The sequence below is a fragment of the Phoenix dactylifera genome, chromosome 1, assembly GCF_051530095.1.
Source record: "Phoenix dactylifera cultivar Ajwa chromosome 1, Ajwa_hap1_PhDact_Kaust_v1.1, whole genome shotgun sequence".
Taxonomy (NCBI): Eukaryota; Viridiplantae; Streptophyta; class Magnoliopsida; order Arecales; family Arecaceae; genus Phoenix; species Phoenix dactylifera.
The window spans coordinates 67,027,346-67,045,352 of NC_143190.1; the positions used below are offsets into that span (position 1 = coordinate 67,027,346).

The following is an 18,007-nucleotide window of genomic DNA, read 5'->3' on the forward strand; positions in this document are numbered from 1 at the left end:
CTTACAACGTTGGTTTTCACTGGCTCACCAACAAACCCTAACTTCTTGATTCAATTTCTTGATTGAATCAAGTTACAAGATGTCAGAATAGAAGTTTAAAAGAAATACAAACTTCTCAAACAAACAGATATAACAACATAAATAAATAGAGTAAAGAGAAAAAGTTCTCAAATAAGTTTTGCAGATGAAGGAACTCGGCTTCTCCTTTACTTGACCCTCTTCTGATTTCGCACGAGGTAGAGGATCACTGAGGCAACATACAGTTGGAGTGGAAGCTTTGGGATTCACTCAAATGCTATTCTTCTCTCTCTTTTGCTTTGCATGATCCTTTTGTGCTTTTGGGAGGTTTCTCTTAAAATCTCTTCGAAATCTCTTCCTTATGTGTTCTCTCCCATTTCTTTACTTCTCCTCTTGCTTTTTCCTTGATTTTATAGCTTTAGATGGTGTGGGAACAAAGATCTAGCCGTTAGAGACAAAAATAGAGCCATTGGAGTTGAGAAAGAAACTAGCTGTTATGCCTCCCAGCATGCTCGAGTCGACTCGCGCAAACCTTGAGTCGACTCGCGCAAACCTTGAGTCGACTCGGCTGAAGCAGGAGTCGGCTCGTGAATAGGAGTCTGCTCGGCACCGTAGCTGGAGTCGACTCGGCACTGTAGCGCTGAAAACTGCTTTCTGTCCTGACTGAGAGTGAGTCGGCTCGAATAGTAGGAGTCGGCTCGACACTGTAGCTGGACTCGGCTCGAGCACTGTAGCGCTGTGCCATGGCACTCCAAAGTGCCAGAGTCAACTCTAAGCTTTCAGGAGTCGATTCGAGGACTGTTATTTTGAATTTTTCTTTAGAATTGTCCCTCCAACTTGAATTCTTTGTACTTGAAACTTGGGCCAATGAAGTGTGGCTTTCTTCCAACTTTTCTTGAGAACTTTTGAGGCCTTCTTGCATTCTTCCAACTGGCTATATTCCTTGCAAAACTAATTATCTTTCTTCTTGCAACATAATATTAGTAATTATACTTCAAGGTTTTGTGATCATCAAAATCAATCTTTGGGTCAACAGCTGAGATAACTCGCATTTAAGATTAGGTCCTTGACACCTCAATTCTATTTTGTTTCTCCTTTTTATGATTCTAACTGGACACCCGTCTGCATAAATTTTCTTTCGGCCCTTTCTCCTCATTTTCTGTTCTTTCTTGCCACGTTACATATCCTAAATTCAGCACCTGTAGGTTAGCTTTTATCTTTGACATCATAGCTTGGAGGAATCCTTTGGTTTCATCATCATGGCAACTTTTTTGCTGCTAGCATATCCAAGAATTTTTGTTTTCTATTTATTGTTATTTTGAATACTGTTGAATGTGGAAAAAAGTTGTTTGTAGTATAGTAACTTTTTCTTTTCCCTCTTGGGTTGGTTTGTCGTCCTCATGTAACTAAAAAAACTCAAATTAAGTGCTAAGAAATAAACTGATGAGGAGAGGAACTAAGCAATGTGCTTAGGAATTCAATGCAGGCTGTGTTTGCATGCTATGATGCTCACACCAGTGAAAAAACAGTGAGTTGTGCTTGTGCACAACTTGTGAGCAAATGGTAGTGCCAAGTGACAGCAATTGGATTCTATTATGTGGTTGTGGGTATGAAGAGTCTGGGGTGGGCTATTTTACCTTCAAATACCTTGGCATATATATCTTAGGGAAAGAAACAGGACATTCAGACATGAAAGTTGGAAACTCTGTGAGCTTTGGGCCTCCTATAATAGGTTCTTTTCTTACATTTTGTAATCCTCCGCTACGAAGTGTAATTTTTTTTTTTTATGCTGGGATAATTTAGTATAACTATATATATCAACAAGCAACACCAAATTTGTCTCCAAAACTCAAATATTATCAAATTTCTCAATCATGACCTGGTTTCCTGTGGTCTCTTCGGTTCTAATCATTTCACTGCTTTTGAAGCATTTAATTGCACCAGGTTGTGTTTAGTTTTGGTTGGGTGGGATGTTAGTAGCAAGCAAGAAGTATAAATTAGTTTTGGATGAGTTGGAGTTTTGTACTGCTTACAACATGGGAGCAGGGAGATTTTTTGGATTTTGAAAAGATTATCTTAATTTTGATATTAGAATTGTTTCCAAATGAACTCCTGTGACCGTCAAAGCTGACGCTATCCTCTGGCTTCTATTTTCATTCATAAAGAACTGTTTCGTTGTTATTATTGCAGTTTCAGTTTGTGTCAGTTCTTGCTACTTAACCACCATGGATTTGGTTTTGTCCTTTGTGATAGGGAAATTTTACCACTAACCTGGCAAGGCACATAAACATTAGTTAGCATGAATGTTGGGAAGTTAGCATGAAATGATTGACTGTGCATCAGTTTGATATACACTAAAACATCTTTGTGGGTTTAATGGAAAACAAATAGAGAAAAGAGGGGAGAGGTGTTCTTCCGGCAAATGGATCTTTTAGATATACAAGGGGTTGTTCTGGTTCTAGTGGAGAAATATGACTTTCTTCCTTGGTTTTCCTGTGACGAAACGGCCAGTGCAGCAGAGCATTGGCATTAAATATGTAACTAGGAAACTAAAATGAATTGAGATAAAAAAATAAATTGCTTAGAGGACCTAGGGAATTTGCTTGGGAATGCAATTCAGACTTAAATGCATATGATGGTCACTGCAGTGAAAAAGCAATTTGTGCTCTAGTACAGCCCATGAGCGAATAATGGTGCCAAGTGACTACAAAGGATGCTGGTCTGTGGTCGTGGGTCTAGGAGAGTCTGGTGTGGTTCATTTTACCATGGAATATCTTAGCATGAATATCATGAAGGACATGACATTTGGACGTAAAGTCTAAAATTTTATGAGCTTTGGGCCTCCTGTACTGGTGCTTTATTTTACTTTTTATAATCCACCACTATGAAGTGTATTTTCCCCCCAGGATTGATTTGCTATAATTATGTCCATCAACAAGCGACACCAAAATCCACCTCCAAAATTCAAACTTTGTTGAATTTCTCAATCATGACCTAGTTTCTTGTGTTCTGTTCATTAGTCTGAACATTTCACTGTATTTGAAGAATTTTATTGCAACAGGTTTTTCACTTTTTGCTGGGCCTGATGTTTGTGCTAAATGGGAAGTATAAATTTGTTTTGGATGGGCTGGAGTTAATTACTGCTTGCAGTATAGGAACGGGGCAGTTCAGGCTTTTGATAGCATCATCTTAATTTGAGGTTGAAAGTGTTGCCAAATTAATTGTTGTGATCGTGAAAAGTGACACTACCTTCTGGCTTCTATTTTCAGTGTAAAGACCTGATTTGTTGTTATTATTGCAGTCACACTTCTTGAGACTTTGCCACTAGGATTTGGTTTTCTCCTTTGTGATAAGGAATGGTGCCTTTACCACTAAACCAAAGGCCCTTAAACTTCAGTTAGTGAAAAAGTTGGAAGCTACCATAAGATGACTGGTTGTGCATGTTTTTTGCATCTGAATGGAAACATCTTCATGCATTTGTTGGAAATCAAATATAGGAGGAGGAGGAGGAGGTGGTGGTGGGGTGTGTGTTTGGTGGGGGTGGGGGTGGGGGTGTGTGGTTTCTTTTAGGCTCTTGGGTGGCCACATAAATGATCCTTTTAATAAACCACATAAGATAAATGGTTAGAATAGATTATCCATTGGAAAGATGAATTTTGTTCATTTAAGGAAACTTGTAATCTTAAGGGTTCTCAGAAGGTGGGAATACTATAAATCACCTCTCGAGAAGAATGCACAATCCGTACTTTTTCAGGATTCTTTCATCTCAAAGTTCTGTGCTTGCATCCATCTCTCCATTTGTCTATTCTTCTAAACTTTTGGTTGAATGCATAATTTACCCGGTGATAATTTAGTGGATGGCCATGTGAGAGCTTTAGGTATACAAGGGGTTGCTGTGATGCTAGTGGAGAAATATAACTTCTTTTCTAGTTTTTATGTCACAAAACATCCAGTGCAGCAGAGTCTTAGCATTAAATAAAGAGACAATTCTTGTTAAGATAAGTTTGCAAGCTAATTTAATGGTTCAAAGTGAATCCCAAACCTCCAATGGAAATTCAGCCCTATCATGCTGTTACTGGGTGGTTAATCCTGGCATGCTCACATTAGTGCTAGTATATGGTGGACACCTTTGCTAAAGGAGAAGCAGGACCCTGGCCTTTTGAAACTCGGTACTTCATTACTTCTGTACTTTATCCAGAACATTCTTTTGTTTTAGATTCTACTTTTCTTAACCATGGGCTGGAGGATATACTTACTGTATTTCAGGCATTTTGTAGTAATTAAAAAAGAACCCAAATTGTGCATAAAATAGCCAATGAACTTAATTCTGTTTGGCCTATTAGTGTCTGCTCTTATCTGTTCAATTTGTTGTCAACAGGCCGGTCATTCTGTTCACGCTAGTGGACTCATGAGGCTAGATGTCGAGGAATCTTCAGTAAAAACTAGTTATGTCACAGTATAGACATCATCACATCTTCCACTTCACATGGGGAAGATAGAGATGCTTCTGCAATAGAAGATCCCTTTGGTTGGCAGCTACAGGTATTTTTCACTTGGTTGTAAAAACTACTTCCTATCCATGGTGAAAGTGGCCGTTCGTGCTGCTTAAGTCACTGGAATGATCTGATAATTTTATTCGAACTGTAACTGCAGCCACCTGATGCTTTCCGGTCTTCTGGAGCAAAATCCAATTCAAAATTGGAAATGGCCAGGGCACCCACTTTTTTTTTTCTTTAAAAAAAAGGGGAAGGGGGGAGGAAGGGACAAGCCCACCCCCGCGTAGCAGCCCCCACTGGGCCGCCACCCCGCTAGGAGAATGTTCGATGCGGGTAGAAATGACCGTGTGTTGGGCACCCCAGACGGTTTTACTCATACCCTCCCCACTCGTGGACCCGGCTCGGTTACCCCTCTAGGCTCCGGCACGAATAGCACGTGTGAGTACGTCACACCTGGCACCACCGAGGCTACTAGCAGAGTGATACGCCCTTCCAGACCCCGTGTCCGAGCAGGGAGCATCCGGTCTCCATAATTTAATCGACGTCCGTGCATTTCAAACTCGGAACCACTTGGTTGGAAGTAAGGCCACGCTCCCAGTAGGCTACCACCTCAGTGGTAGGGCACCCTCTTTTGGAAAGATAGCTGGATATGTATGTCTCTTCAATTGTTATTCCCCTCCCTTCACAAAGTTAGCCCAAGGAAGAAGGGAACAGTGGCCGAGTTCAACCCGAGGACCATGTCTTGGAAAATCAGATTGCCATCTCATCTCGCATTGGAAGTCCAAATTGCAGCAGGACAACTTATCATCCTTAGAGCCTCCACTTTTAAGGCTCGATCTAACATATCCCTATAGCTGGTATACAGGTGGGAGGATGTCCGAGACCTAATCCCGTACTTTAACCCTTGCTTAAAATGGTTGGCCTTGCTTCTTTCGTCATCCATGAACTGGGGGTAGAATCAGCCCAGCTCATTGAACTTATTAGCGTATTCCAAAACAGCCATATGGTCGGATTGGATCAACACTAAAAACTCATTTTGCTTTGTCTGCCTGACGGAGTCCGGAAAGTACTGAGTATAGAATATACTTTTGAAGTCCCTCCAGGTCATACCGTTGACAGCACATGCCGTCTCCATAGCTGACCACCAAAACTCGGCATTTTCCTTTAACATGGGGATAGCCAATCTAACCTCCACTTCTTCGGAAAATTGGAGTGCCTGAAACATCTTCTCCATTTTTCTAATCCAAGTTTCAGCTGCCATGGGGTCTGGTCCACCATCAAACATTGGTGGGTTCAACCTGCGGAATTTTTCATAGTAAGAGTTCATTGGTTGTAGAGCAGCCAACTACATCTGCTACTATTGCTGGAGCAGCTGTGCGATCAGCTGATACACTCCGGCCAGGTCTGCGTAGGTGCCTACGGAGTGTGGAGTATCCTGGAAAATAGACTGGCAGCTAGGGTCCGAGGAGGGCGCTCCTCTATTGTCCTCCATGTTTCTTTATGGTTACCTGTCAGTCACAAATTTTAGAGTAAGACTAAAATAAATTATTTTTTTAATTAACATATTATTACGATCTTAATATGTTATGATATTCTTAACTATCCATTACCCTATATTTTTTATGGTTATAACTTGTTAAACTGTGGTCTGCACCGACCACGGCGGAGAAGAGCTGCTGTCCAAGGATGAAGCTTAGGTTTGGTGGTATGAAATCTCTAGGTTTAACAAGATTATAACTATAAAAATATGGGATAATGGGTAGTTCAGAATATTATAACATATTAAGATCGTCATAATATGTTAGTTAAAGAAAATAATTTATTTTAGTTTTACTCTAAAATTTGTGACTGCTAGGTAACCATAAAGAAACATGGAGGACGATACAGGAGCGCCCTCTCCGGACCCTAGCTACCAGTTTATTTTTTAGGATATTCCACACTCCGTAGCCAGCCACGCAGACCTGGCCGGAGTGTATCAGCTGATGGCACAACTGCTTCAGCAACAACAGCAGATATAGCTGGCTGCTCTACAACCGACGGACTCTTACTATGAAAAATTCCGCAGGCCGAACCCACCAATGTTTGATGGTGGACCAGACCCCATGGCAGCTGAAACTTGGATTAGAAAAATGGAGATGTTTCAAGCACTCCAGTTTTTCGAAGAAGTGAAGGTTAGATTGGCTATCCCTATGTTAAAGGGAAATGCCAAGTTTTGGTGGTCGGCTATGGAGACGGCATATGTTGTCAGCGGTGATTTGGAGGGACTTCAAAAGGTTATTCTATACTCGGTACTTTTCAGATTCTGTCAGGCAGACGAAGCAAAATGAGTTTTTAGCGCTGACCCAGTCCGACCATATGACTGTTTTGGAATACGCTAATAAGTTCAATGAGCTGGGCCGATTCTGTTCCCAGTTCATGGATGACGAAAGAAGCAAGGCCTACCATTTTGATCAAGGGTTAGGGAACGAGATTAGGTTTCGGATATCCTCCCACCTGTTTACCAGCTATAGGAATGTATTAGATCGAGCCTTAAAAGTAGAGGCTGAGTTAAAGAGATTCGACAGAGAAAGAATTGACCTACAGAAAACCAGATCAGCTAGAGGTTAGAGTAGTAGGCTGAGAAGCATTAAGGGGCATCAGATTCAGAAGTGATAGAATAGGAGTTGCCCTAACTGCGGCAAATTCCACAGTAGGCCTTGTTTGAAGAGAGTTGGGGCATGTTTTAATTGCGGGCAGATGGGACACATAGCATGTGACTGCCCGAACTAGAGGCCACGGAATGACCCTTGAGTCTTCGCACTGACCCGTCAGGATGCTAGTGCTAGCGATCGGATGGTGACAGGTACATTACTAGTCAACTCGGTTGATGCCTCTTTTTTGTTTGATTTTGGTTCTACGCATTCCTTTATGTTGGTTAGTTTTTCTAGACAAGTACATTGCACACCAGAGAAACTAGAAGAACCACTATATGTTGCTACACCCCTCCAAAAAACAGTAATCGTTGGCATTGAATACAAGAACTGCATAATTCAGTTAGGGAAAAGAGAATTAGAGACAAATCTTATACAATTTGACATGCAAGACTTTGACATCATTCTGGGAATGGACTGGATGTCTAAATATCACGCTCATATTGACTGTTACATTAAAAAAGTAGTATTTCGGATACCTGGAGAACAAGAGTTCTTTCTGGGTGACACACCCCTTCAATGTAATTCAATATTGTATTTTATTTTCGCTCTGAAAGCCGTTAAGGCATTAAGAAAGGGGTATACGGCTTATTTAGCATGTGTAACGAGTATCCGAGAGGAGATCAAATTGGAAGATATTCCAGTAGTCAGGGAATACTCGGATGTTTTCCCAGATGAATTACCGGGATTACCCCTTGATCGAGAGATTGAATTCACTATCGATCTCACGCTAGGAGTGGAACCTATTTCCAAAGCTTCCTATCGGATGGCTCCTGCCGAGCTGAGGGAATTAAAGATCCAGCTACAAGAACTCCTGGAAAAGAAGTTTATCCAGCCAAGTGTATCTCCGTGGGGAGCTCCTATCTTGTTTGTGAAGAAGAAAGATAGGAGTATGCGACTGTGCATCGATTACCGGAAATTGAACAAGATAATAATAAAGAACAAATATCCTCTGCCCCGGATCGATGATCTATTTGATCAGCTGCAAGGTGCTCAGATTTTATCTAAGATAGATTTGCGGTCTGGATATCACCAATTGAAGATAAAAGCGGAAGATGTACTGAACACCGCATTTCGAACCAGGTACGAGCACTACGAATTTTTGGTTATGCCTTTTGGACCGACCAACGCTCCAGCTGCTTTTATGGACTTAATGAATAGAGTCTTTAGGCAGAATTTGGATCATTTTGTGATAGTTTTCATTGATGCTATACCGATCTACTTAAGGAGCAAGGAGGAACACGTAGACCATTTGAGAGTTGTACTACAGACTCTTCGGGAGAAGAGGTTGTATGACCAAACTAAACAAGTGTGAGTTTCGGCTAAATAGTGTGACATTCCTTGGCTATGTGATCTCTAAGGATGGAGTGTCGGTGGACCCCAAGAAGATAGAAGCAGTGGTGGACTGGCCTCGTCCCACCAACGTCACTGAAATTCGAGCTTCTTGGGACTGGCCGGATGCTACCAACGGTTTGTGGAAGGATTCTCCAAGATCACCACTCCTTTGACTCGTTTGACTAAGAAACGAGCCAAGTTTATTTGGGATGACGATTGCGAGAAAAGCTTTTAGGAGCTAAAACAGAAGTTAGTATCTGCTCCAATTTTAACTCTGTCATCCATTGCTGGAGTATTCATTATTTACAGTGATGCTTCTAAGAATGGTCTACGCTGTGTACTTATGAAAAATGGCAAGGTTACCTGGTAGCCTATGCCTCAAGGCAGTCGAAGCCTTATGAGCAGAATTATCCGACCCATGACTTAGAGCTAGCCGCAGTGGTTTTCGCCCTGAAGATCTGGAGACACTATTTATATGGCGAGCACTGTGAAGTATATACGGATCACAAGAGCCTGAAATACATATTCACATAGAAGGAATTAAATATGAGGCAAAGAAGATGGTTGGAACTCTTGAAGGACTATGACTTGAGCATTAAGTACCACCCAGAGATGGCCAATGTTGTGGCCAATGCTCTGAGTAGAAAGTCAGCAGTGGGCTCCACTGTATTACTCACCACTCAACCATAGATTCAGAAGGATCTTGATAGACTGCAAATTGAAGTGGTTATACAAAATATAGGGAGTCTACTGGCCACTTTGAGAGTGTAGCCAACACTGATCGACAGAATAAAGGTCGCTCAGCAGACAGATGCACATATCCGTCAGCTCAGGGACGAAGTGGAGAAAAGGTTGCGACCGGTACTCTAGATCCATCCTAATGGTACCCCGAGATTTGGCAGCCGGCTATGTATTCCAGCTGATGTTGACCTAAAGAAAGAAGTCTTAGAAGAAGCTCACCAGTCTCATTTCTCTGTTCACCCTAGCAGTACCAAGATGTACAGGGATCTACGAAAACATTTCTGGTGGAAAGATATGAAGAGAGAGAGTCGAACATGTGGCTCAATGCTTGACTTGTCAGCAGGTGAAAGCAGAACATCAGGGGCCTGCTGGATTACTCGAACCACTAGAAATTTCAGAATGGAAATGGGAGGATATCACTATGGACTTTGTTACTGGACTCCCAAAAGCAGTAAGAAAGAATGACGTTGTATGGGTGATTGTTGATTGCCTCATGAAGTCAGCTCACTTCTTACCTTTCAGGGTTGGTACCTCATTGGACAGGCTGGCTTAAAGATATATTGACGAGATAGTGCGCCTGGATGGAGTACCGATGAGTATTATATCTAATTGTGACCTCCGATTTGTATCTAGATTCTAGGGGAGCTTTCAGAGGGCCATGGATACTGAATTGAGGCTTAGTACAGCATATCACTCCCAGATTGATGGTCAGTCAGAGCGGATGATCTAGACCCTGAAGGATATGTTGAGAGCCTGTACTGTTAATCTAGGTGAAAGTTGGGATGATCACATATCTTTGGTAGAGTTTGTTTACAATAACAGTTACCATTTCAGCATCTAGATGGCCCCATATGAAGCTCTATATGGAAGAAAATGCCGATCTCCTCTGCATTGGGATGATGTCAGGAAGCGGAAGTTACTAGATTCTGAGTTGGTTCAGAATGCCCAAAATAAAGTGCTTTTGATCAAGTGAAGGCTTCAGGCTGCCCAAGAGAGACAAAAGAGTTGGCCTGACAGAGGAAGAAGGAAACTGAAATTTTTGGAGGGGAATTTTGTCTTCTTAAAAGTCTCTCCCTCAAAGGGTGTTATCCGATTCGGGCGATACGACAAGCTAAGTCCTCGCTACATCGGTCCATTCGAGCTTCCTGCCAAAGTGGGCGAGGTTGCCTACAAATTAGCCTTGCCTCCAGAGCTGTCAGGTATACATGATGTTTTTCACATCTCTCTTCTATGAAGATACATCTTAGATCCTAGCCACCTGGTGCGATGCGGACCTCTACAAATTAATGAAGATTTGACCTATGAAGAGGCTGACCTGCATATCGTTGATAGGAAAGAACAGATTCTTCGGAGGCGCACTATCCCCTATGTTAAAGTCCAGTGGACCAATCACACAGAAAGGGAAGCTACCTAGGAACTTGAAGAAGAGATGCGTTGGAGTTATCCACAACTCTTTGAGAATTGAGGTATGATTAATTTCGAGGATGAAATTTATTTAAGGGAGGAGGATGTAATATCCGGGCCCAATACTAACTGGGCCCAATATTTTGAGGCTCAGTTTAAGGGTATTGGGCCAGGTCATGAAATGGGCCAATTTGGGCCGGAGGTTGGCAGCCTATTTGAAGGCTGCCACCTCATACCCCCAGGTTGAAGTGATGGGCCCCAGCTGGCCAGTCAGGAGTTTGCCACCTCCAACCTTAGGCTAAAGTGACAAGCCAGCTGCCTAGAGGGAAGGGCAGCTGTAGGCCTCCTGAGCAAGGAGGAAGGAGAGGGTGCCACCTCTTCAAAGGCCATCGCCTAAGGGGGGTTTATTTAAACTCTCAACTTTTAATCGAGAATTACTGTACCCTCTTATCCCTCAACCTCTCTGAAATACTATACCAGAGAAGCCAAACTTTGGAGCCGAGAGTTGAAGGAACTGAACCCCTGAAGCACTAAGGAGCCGGGAGGGGGGATTACGGAAGGGACTGCTGAAGAGATTTCCGAGCAACATCAGATATTCGGAAACAAAGTGAGACCTTGTTCACTTAGGTTAATTTGTTTTAAAATAAATAAAGATGGGGAGTTCCTCTGTGGAATGTTTCTTCGCTCTGTTTCAGTAGTGAAACAGAGGGAACTTAGCACAAGAGGAGAGAAAATGATGGCCGACAAGTTCAACCTCGGGCCAGGCCCACGCATAAGGATAGGTCGTGGACCAGCCCGAGTACAACTTAGGGTCGGCCCAGGCCTAGTAGTGGAACTGGGCTGAGCCCAACTAGGCTCAGCCTAAGCCCAGTGCCCATCTGGGCCGAGCCCAACTGGACTCGGCTTGTGGATGCCTAGGGCACCGTGGTTGCCCTAGGGCATAGGACGCGGCTGCAGGGCCGCCAGCCCCAACCGAGCCCCACCTTTTATCCAGAGAAGAGGTGGTGGCGCCACCACAGGAGGAAAAGAGGAAAAAGGAGAAAGAAAGAAAAAAATAACCAAAATAAAAAAATATAAAAACTTACCTCGGCCGCTCGCACCTCATCTTCGCCACGGTGGGTTGAGATCGATCTCCTTCCTCCGTCGTGGTTAGGTTGCGCGAGGTTAGGGGCCTTGAAGGCTAAACCCCCTTCTCCGGTGTCACTTCGGAGAAGAGGGGCCGGCCTCCTTTCCTTTGCTGCACCGAGATGGGAGCACCGCCTCGGCCCGTAGGTCGAGGGAGTCTCACCCCCCGGTTACCTAGCTAGAGCAAGGGGAGGAGATGGAGGGCAGCGAAGAAAGAGAGAGAACGCCGAAGATTCGGTCGGAGGAGGAAGAGTGGCGAGGGTTTCCGGTGGAGACGAAGGAGAAAGAGAGAGAGAGAGACAGAGAGAGCGGGAGACGAAGAGGCGCGAAGCCTCTGGAAAATGAGACCCTTAACGGGTCCTTCCTAGCGGGTCGAATCTGGGTTTGAGTCCGAACTCGTTAGGCCCAAATAAAAAAGAAAATGATTTGGTGAACCCAATTAAACCTGAACCCGTACCCAATTGAATAAATTTGGGCTAAATCTAAGCTCAGTTGAGTCGGGTCGGAACCCAAATTAAACTGAGCTGAGTCTAAACGGATCCAATTGAGTAAATTGGATTAAATCCGAACCCAATTGAGTCGGGTCCGAGCCCAATTAAGCTGAGTTATTCTCAGTAGACCTAATTGAGTTCAAATCAGGCCTAATTCAAGCCCAATTCAACTGATTGGAGGCCAAATTGGCCACAGGCTGACCCTAACTCAAACCCAGTCCTTTAATTAAAAGCCCAATTGATCTACGTGAATCCAATTTGGTTCTAAATCGAGCCCAAGGGCTCCAAACTGGGTAAATTGGACTTGGGACTAATCCTTAGGATCCAGGCAGGTGAATTCATGTTATGATAAACTTATGAAATAAATAGGAAATAATGTGATCCCTATGTTATTTTAGGTGATCAAGGATTTATCACTCAGACGTAAGAAATTGGAAAGCGAATTTCGGTAAGTAACTTGCCTTAATCTTATTACGGATCATGTATACGAGTTATTACATTTATGGATCATGTATGTAAGTAATTTGTCTTAATCTTATACTTTATGGATCATGTGTGTATCATGTTTGTTAAGACTTTAAAGGATTATGCATGCAAGTTGATTTGTGTGTGAGATGGATTATGATACTATAATTGCACTTAATATAGTAATTGTGGTCTAAGTATAAGATATGATGATGAATGGCATCTAGCTATGTGTACTACTTGTAAGAGGTACTACTTATAGGCTCTTAGATGCTACGGGCTGAATGCAACTGAGCTGGCCTTGCCAGTGGCCGAGAATGACTGAGTTGGCCCCGCCAGTGGCCGATAATGACTGAGCTAGCCCCGCCAGTGGCCGAAAATGACTTCGCCGTAGCATCCGAGAGTATAAACCACGGCATGCCGGTATATGGTTTTACGTTGTATTTTCACTGATATAAAATACTAGTACGAATATTTTATCATGAAGAATTGTTAAGTAACGTACATGTTAGCTTTTCAAACCCTACTTAAAAATGTTTAGTATTATAGTTGATCCGATAAGATTATGCAGGATTACTTACTGAGCCATGTAGATCATACCCGTTCATTTATATTTTTTCTTTCAGATCACTGCCAGTGATAGCAGTCGGAGACATTTTTCTTTTGTATCAGGGCTTCTTTCTTTTTTGGGTAAAATAGATATACTTTTGTGCACATAAACTGTATAGAAGCTCTGTACTTTGTACCAACCAGTAAGTTGCGCTGGAAATGCTTAAATATATGACAAATAACTACTTTGACTACCCTGTTACTCGTGTATGAGGCTTCGTGCTATTGTGGGCGGTAGTCGGCATTAGCACGGCCGTATCACGGATTCGGGTCCAGGTCTTGACACTTATTAGCCCTGATTTCTCTAAAAACTAGGAGGAAAATTGAATTGTATGGAAATTGAGGAGCATTCTCTGCAGCCTCTTTATTAGTTCCTTAACACTTGTGGAGTTGGGGGGGGGGGGGGGGGGGGGGCGTGTGGGGCGTCAGATATAGCTTTGCCCTTAAAGTTTAGATGCTTTCTTTGGTTTTGTTGGAAGAAAAACTAAATACTTAGGATATCTTTGGAAGGAAACTTGGGAATCTTGCACACTCAACCTTTGAATCTTAGTGGCTGCATACGTTGTCATCAATCATCAGAAACTGTAGATCATTTGTTCTCCAAATGCAATTTCTTTTCAACTATATGGAAGGCAATCTGCATTTTACTGGGAATCTTGCACACTCAACCTTTGAAGGCCTCTATCTTGAATGCAGAAGGAGAAACTTCTCCAAATCAGCTCAATTGGTGAGTCTTATGTTGATGGTGGCCATGGCCTAGGTATGTTGGAAAGAATGAAATGAGGGGATCTTTTTGAGCGAACAAGCCTCTCTATCATCCATTGCCACAGGGGGCTCTCTTTATTCAATGATTGGTCCACCCTATTGTGACAGCAAACTTCTGCTTGTGTACGGGGGATTATGGTACAATGTCAAGCGACTGTCTAGAATCCTTTCTGATGTTTGATGTTGCATGCAGCATGGTATGCTCTCCTCGCGTATCGCCTCTTCTCTTCTATTCTCTATGCCGACGGCACTTCATTGCTCAAGATCTCTTAGTTGGGTCTGCTAATCTGGATGCAAGGTTCAATGAGAGTTGGTAGTTTGAATCAGAACCCTGTGTGCTAATGTGGATGCATGGTTGCTGAATTCTATATGCCACTGTGATGCTGGAGCAGCTGAATTATTTTTGTCAGCTTCTTATCTTCACTGTTGCTTTATTTTGGTTGAAGAAGAGCTCTGTCTGAGTGCTGGAACTTGTTCAACATCCTGTTTCTTTCCATTCAGTTGTATCAGAATCTGTTTCCTTGGATTGCTGCCTACTCTTCTTGGCAGCTACTGATGTTTCCTTTAGGAAGTACTACCCTGCTGTGCTCGTAATCAGCTGAAACCATATCAAAATGGAAGAAAAATTCTTGAACCTCAAGTAAAACAAAATCTGTATTGTATAAAAATTAATAAAAGCCGGTGGTTATAACCTCCCTTTCATTCAAAAAAGAGAAACAACTCATTTAACTTGGAAAATGGGTGAGAAAGGGATTTAATGCTAGCGGGAACAGTTGGGATGTGAGTTCTGTTGATATAGCAGCTGCCTGTCTTGGTTGGTTTGCCATTGAACTAAAGGGAGAGGTTGTTACCCCCGCGGATGGTGGTGGACAGAGCCATGCTTCATGCGAGGGAGGTTACTACAGCTGTCATTAGGTTTTCTTCTGAGATGGCCAGGAACATCTGGGATACTCTTTCCGCTGTCACAACGCCCAGGTTCGCTCTCGTCTCTTGGGTACCCTCACCCCTTCGTCATCTCAAAGTGAACTTCGATGGTAGTATGTTGGTGGATGGATGTCAGGAGGAGTTAGTTTTGTCATCAGAGATCATCTGGGTAGGTTGATAGCAGCTGGTGGCCGCCGCACGTTGGGACTTACTGCAGTCGGGGTGGAGCTGCGGGCAGCTTGGGAGGGGATATCCTATGCGAGACGGGTACTTGGTGCTGGGCATACATGCCTTGAAGGAGACTCCTCTGTGGTGATCGATTGGATTTGGGGAGTGGACAGATACGGTGATGGTCATCCTCTCATCCGCGAAACTCGTAGACTGGCTTAGGAGCCGAGCGATTTTCAGGCTTTACATATTTTTCGGGAGCCGAATAGTGCAGCAGACTGAGTTGCCTTATTTGTTGCCCGGTACTCCGAGGAGATCACATGGACATCTGTAGGAGATATTCCTCCTACCTTGTACTCTTTAGTTTGTTTTGATATTGCTGGATGTACTTAAGTTAGATTTATATGAAATGCCGTTTTCACAAAAAAAAAGAAAAAAAGAAAAAAAAGAAAAGGAGAGGCTGTTTTAGGTGTTTGGACATATAATGGGATTGATGTTGTATCCTGTAACTCATTGCTTTCCAAAGGAGCACTGGTTTGAAGAAGCTGGATTTACAGGTTCAGTTTTTCTCAGGCTGACAGTTTACTAACAAGCTGAAACACAACAAAGCTGAGAAGACAGCATGCTAATAAATTAAGACCAGCTAATGACTCATCATCAACATGTGAGGCAGCTATGGGTGCTTAATTTTTGTTTAGTAATAAAGTTACAGAATGACAGTTGGATTAACGGTTACTGCATTTTATTAGGGAAGTTTTACCGGATGCGACGGCAAGATCATGGCAGAGGAACTTATACATGGTCATTGGCGTTGGTTATTGAAGTGAAGAGGTTGAGGAGATTGCTGCATTTCTTGTAAATCAAAAATATTTACTGTCAGCCTTGTGATATTTGCCATATCTATGTTGTGTAGGAATATTCATTTATGAGAGACTTCCTAAAGTTAAGGATGAATGACACCCTCTTTTTTTAAAAAAAATCATAAGATATTGTGATTATCGGAGAAAAAAAGATAAGCTAATAACTTATAACAAACAAGGGTTGGTGGTTATGTTTCATTTTTAGATTATATTAAGACAGTTGGTGACTCTTAAATTGTAAGCTATTTCTCCAAAAAACAAAAGTTGCAAGTGAAGTTTTGTTTTTTATTGTTTTAGTACTTTGATTTCAGAGAGCTAAGCAGTGAAGGGCTGTGGGTTAGCTCAAATGAATATCAACTATGGAAACTTTCCTTCTCCTATTCTATCCCAACAGTGGTGTAGCTATATCTAATTCTAACCAAAGACTTTTCTTTGATTAAGAGAGAAATAAATTGCATGGAACCCGCCTTTTCATTTGCCCGGTTACCATTCGAATTTTAAGGCAACCACTATTTCATTGGAGCAGGGAAATAGATTGCCAACAAAGCATGGATTTGGCGGTTCCCATCCGTTTTCTCAACTGGAAAGGTACCGAGTTTGATCCTATTTCTTTTTTTTATAAAAAAACTAAAAGGAAAAATAGATGAGATTTTTCAATTTAAACCTACTATTTTAATGACTTTGCTATGTTTTTGATTCTTTATCAAAAGTAATAGTTGAGATTCTTTTTGTCAAGAATGTGGACCTGAGCAAGTTCATGAGGTTCAAGTCACACCACCAGCTACATATAACCATTTATATATTCCACATCTGTCGGCTCCATGCAACCCTACAAAATGAGAAATTATATCTTACATCAGGTGCACCACACCATATTAGTTATATTTTTGTTTTTATGAGCCCCATTAAGATGAAAAATTATATTCCATATGGTGTACATTACGTGGCCATGTACGCTGATAATTACATTGCATGGATGTGAATATTAAAAATTAAAAGCTTGATGAAAGGGGCTTATCGAGTGGCTAGCGGTATGCATGAGTGCATGCAGTGTAAGATATAATTTTTTTATTTAGGCATTCATCATATAGCTCGTCTTAGATTTTTCTCCCTTATCTCATCTTAAATTATTTCTATGATGCACGGCTGACTTGGTGCACCTAGTATGAGGCACCCGGTCCCGTGCCGAATCCTCGCCGCGGCGGTCCAGTCTAAATTAGACCGGTTTGGAGTCATGTCGGATATTTTACAAGAGCGGTTGGATCCAACTTAAATGGGCTCGTTGCGGCCGCTGTTAGGGTAGTTCTAAATACACCCCCCCGATTGCTCAGGACACCCCCCAAAAATCAAAAAAAAAATACCCAAACTAACCTTTAGTGTAATTACCATATTGCCCTTGAAATTTTCTCAGTACACCCCCCTTCCTCCTCCTCCGTCTCCTCCTCCGTTTCGTTTTGAAAAGGAAAAAAAAAACCACCCCTCAAACCCCCCTTAAACCCCTCGATCCATTTACATCGTTTAGGCGATCTTTGAAGGAGATTTAAGCCCCATTCGAAGCATGGACAAGCAACTAGTGATTTGGGACGAAGAATCGGCCGCAAAGGTACGTGTTCCACCTTGTTTCGAAAGTTTTTTTTTTCACGGTTCGTGCTCCGTTCGGCACTGGATCGCCGAACAAAAGGCTTCTGTTCGGCTGCATAGTGCCGAACAGAAGCCTTCTGTTCGGCAACGCTCTACCGAACAGAAGGCTTCTGTTCGGCTGCACAGTGCCGAACATAAGGCTTCTGTCCGGCACACTGCAGCCGAACAGAAGGCTTCTGTTCGGCACTCTGCAGCCGAACAGAAGCCTTCTCGTGCCAAATCGCGTGCCGTGCTGAATTTTGTGCCGAACAGATCCTCTGATTCATTAATTCTTG

The 18,007-nt window shown here is 42.6% G+C and overlaps 1 long non-coding RNA gene across 1 annotated transcript; it reads left to right on the forward strand.

Annotated features, from left to right (window-relative positions):
* Positions 1-15,764: 15,764 nt before the first annotated feature.
* Positions 15,765-16,157, forward strand: LOC149768835 (uncharacterized). Its single transcript, XR_016398133.1, has 2 exons — positions 15,765-15,895; positions 15,981-16,157. It is a non-coding gene; the product is annotated as an uncharacterized LOC149768835 (long non-coding RNA).
* Positions 16,158-18,007: the final 1,850 nt, after the last annotated feature.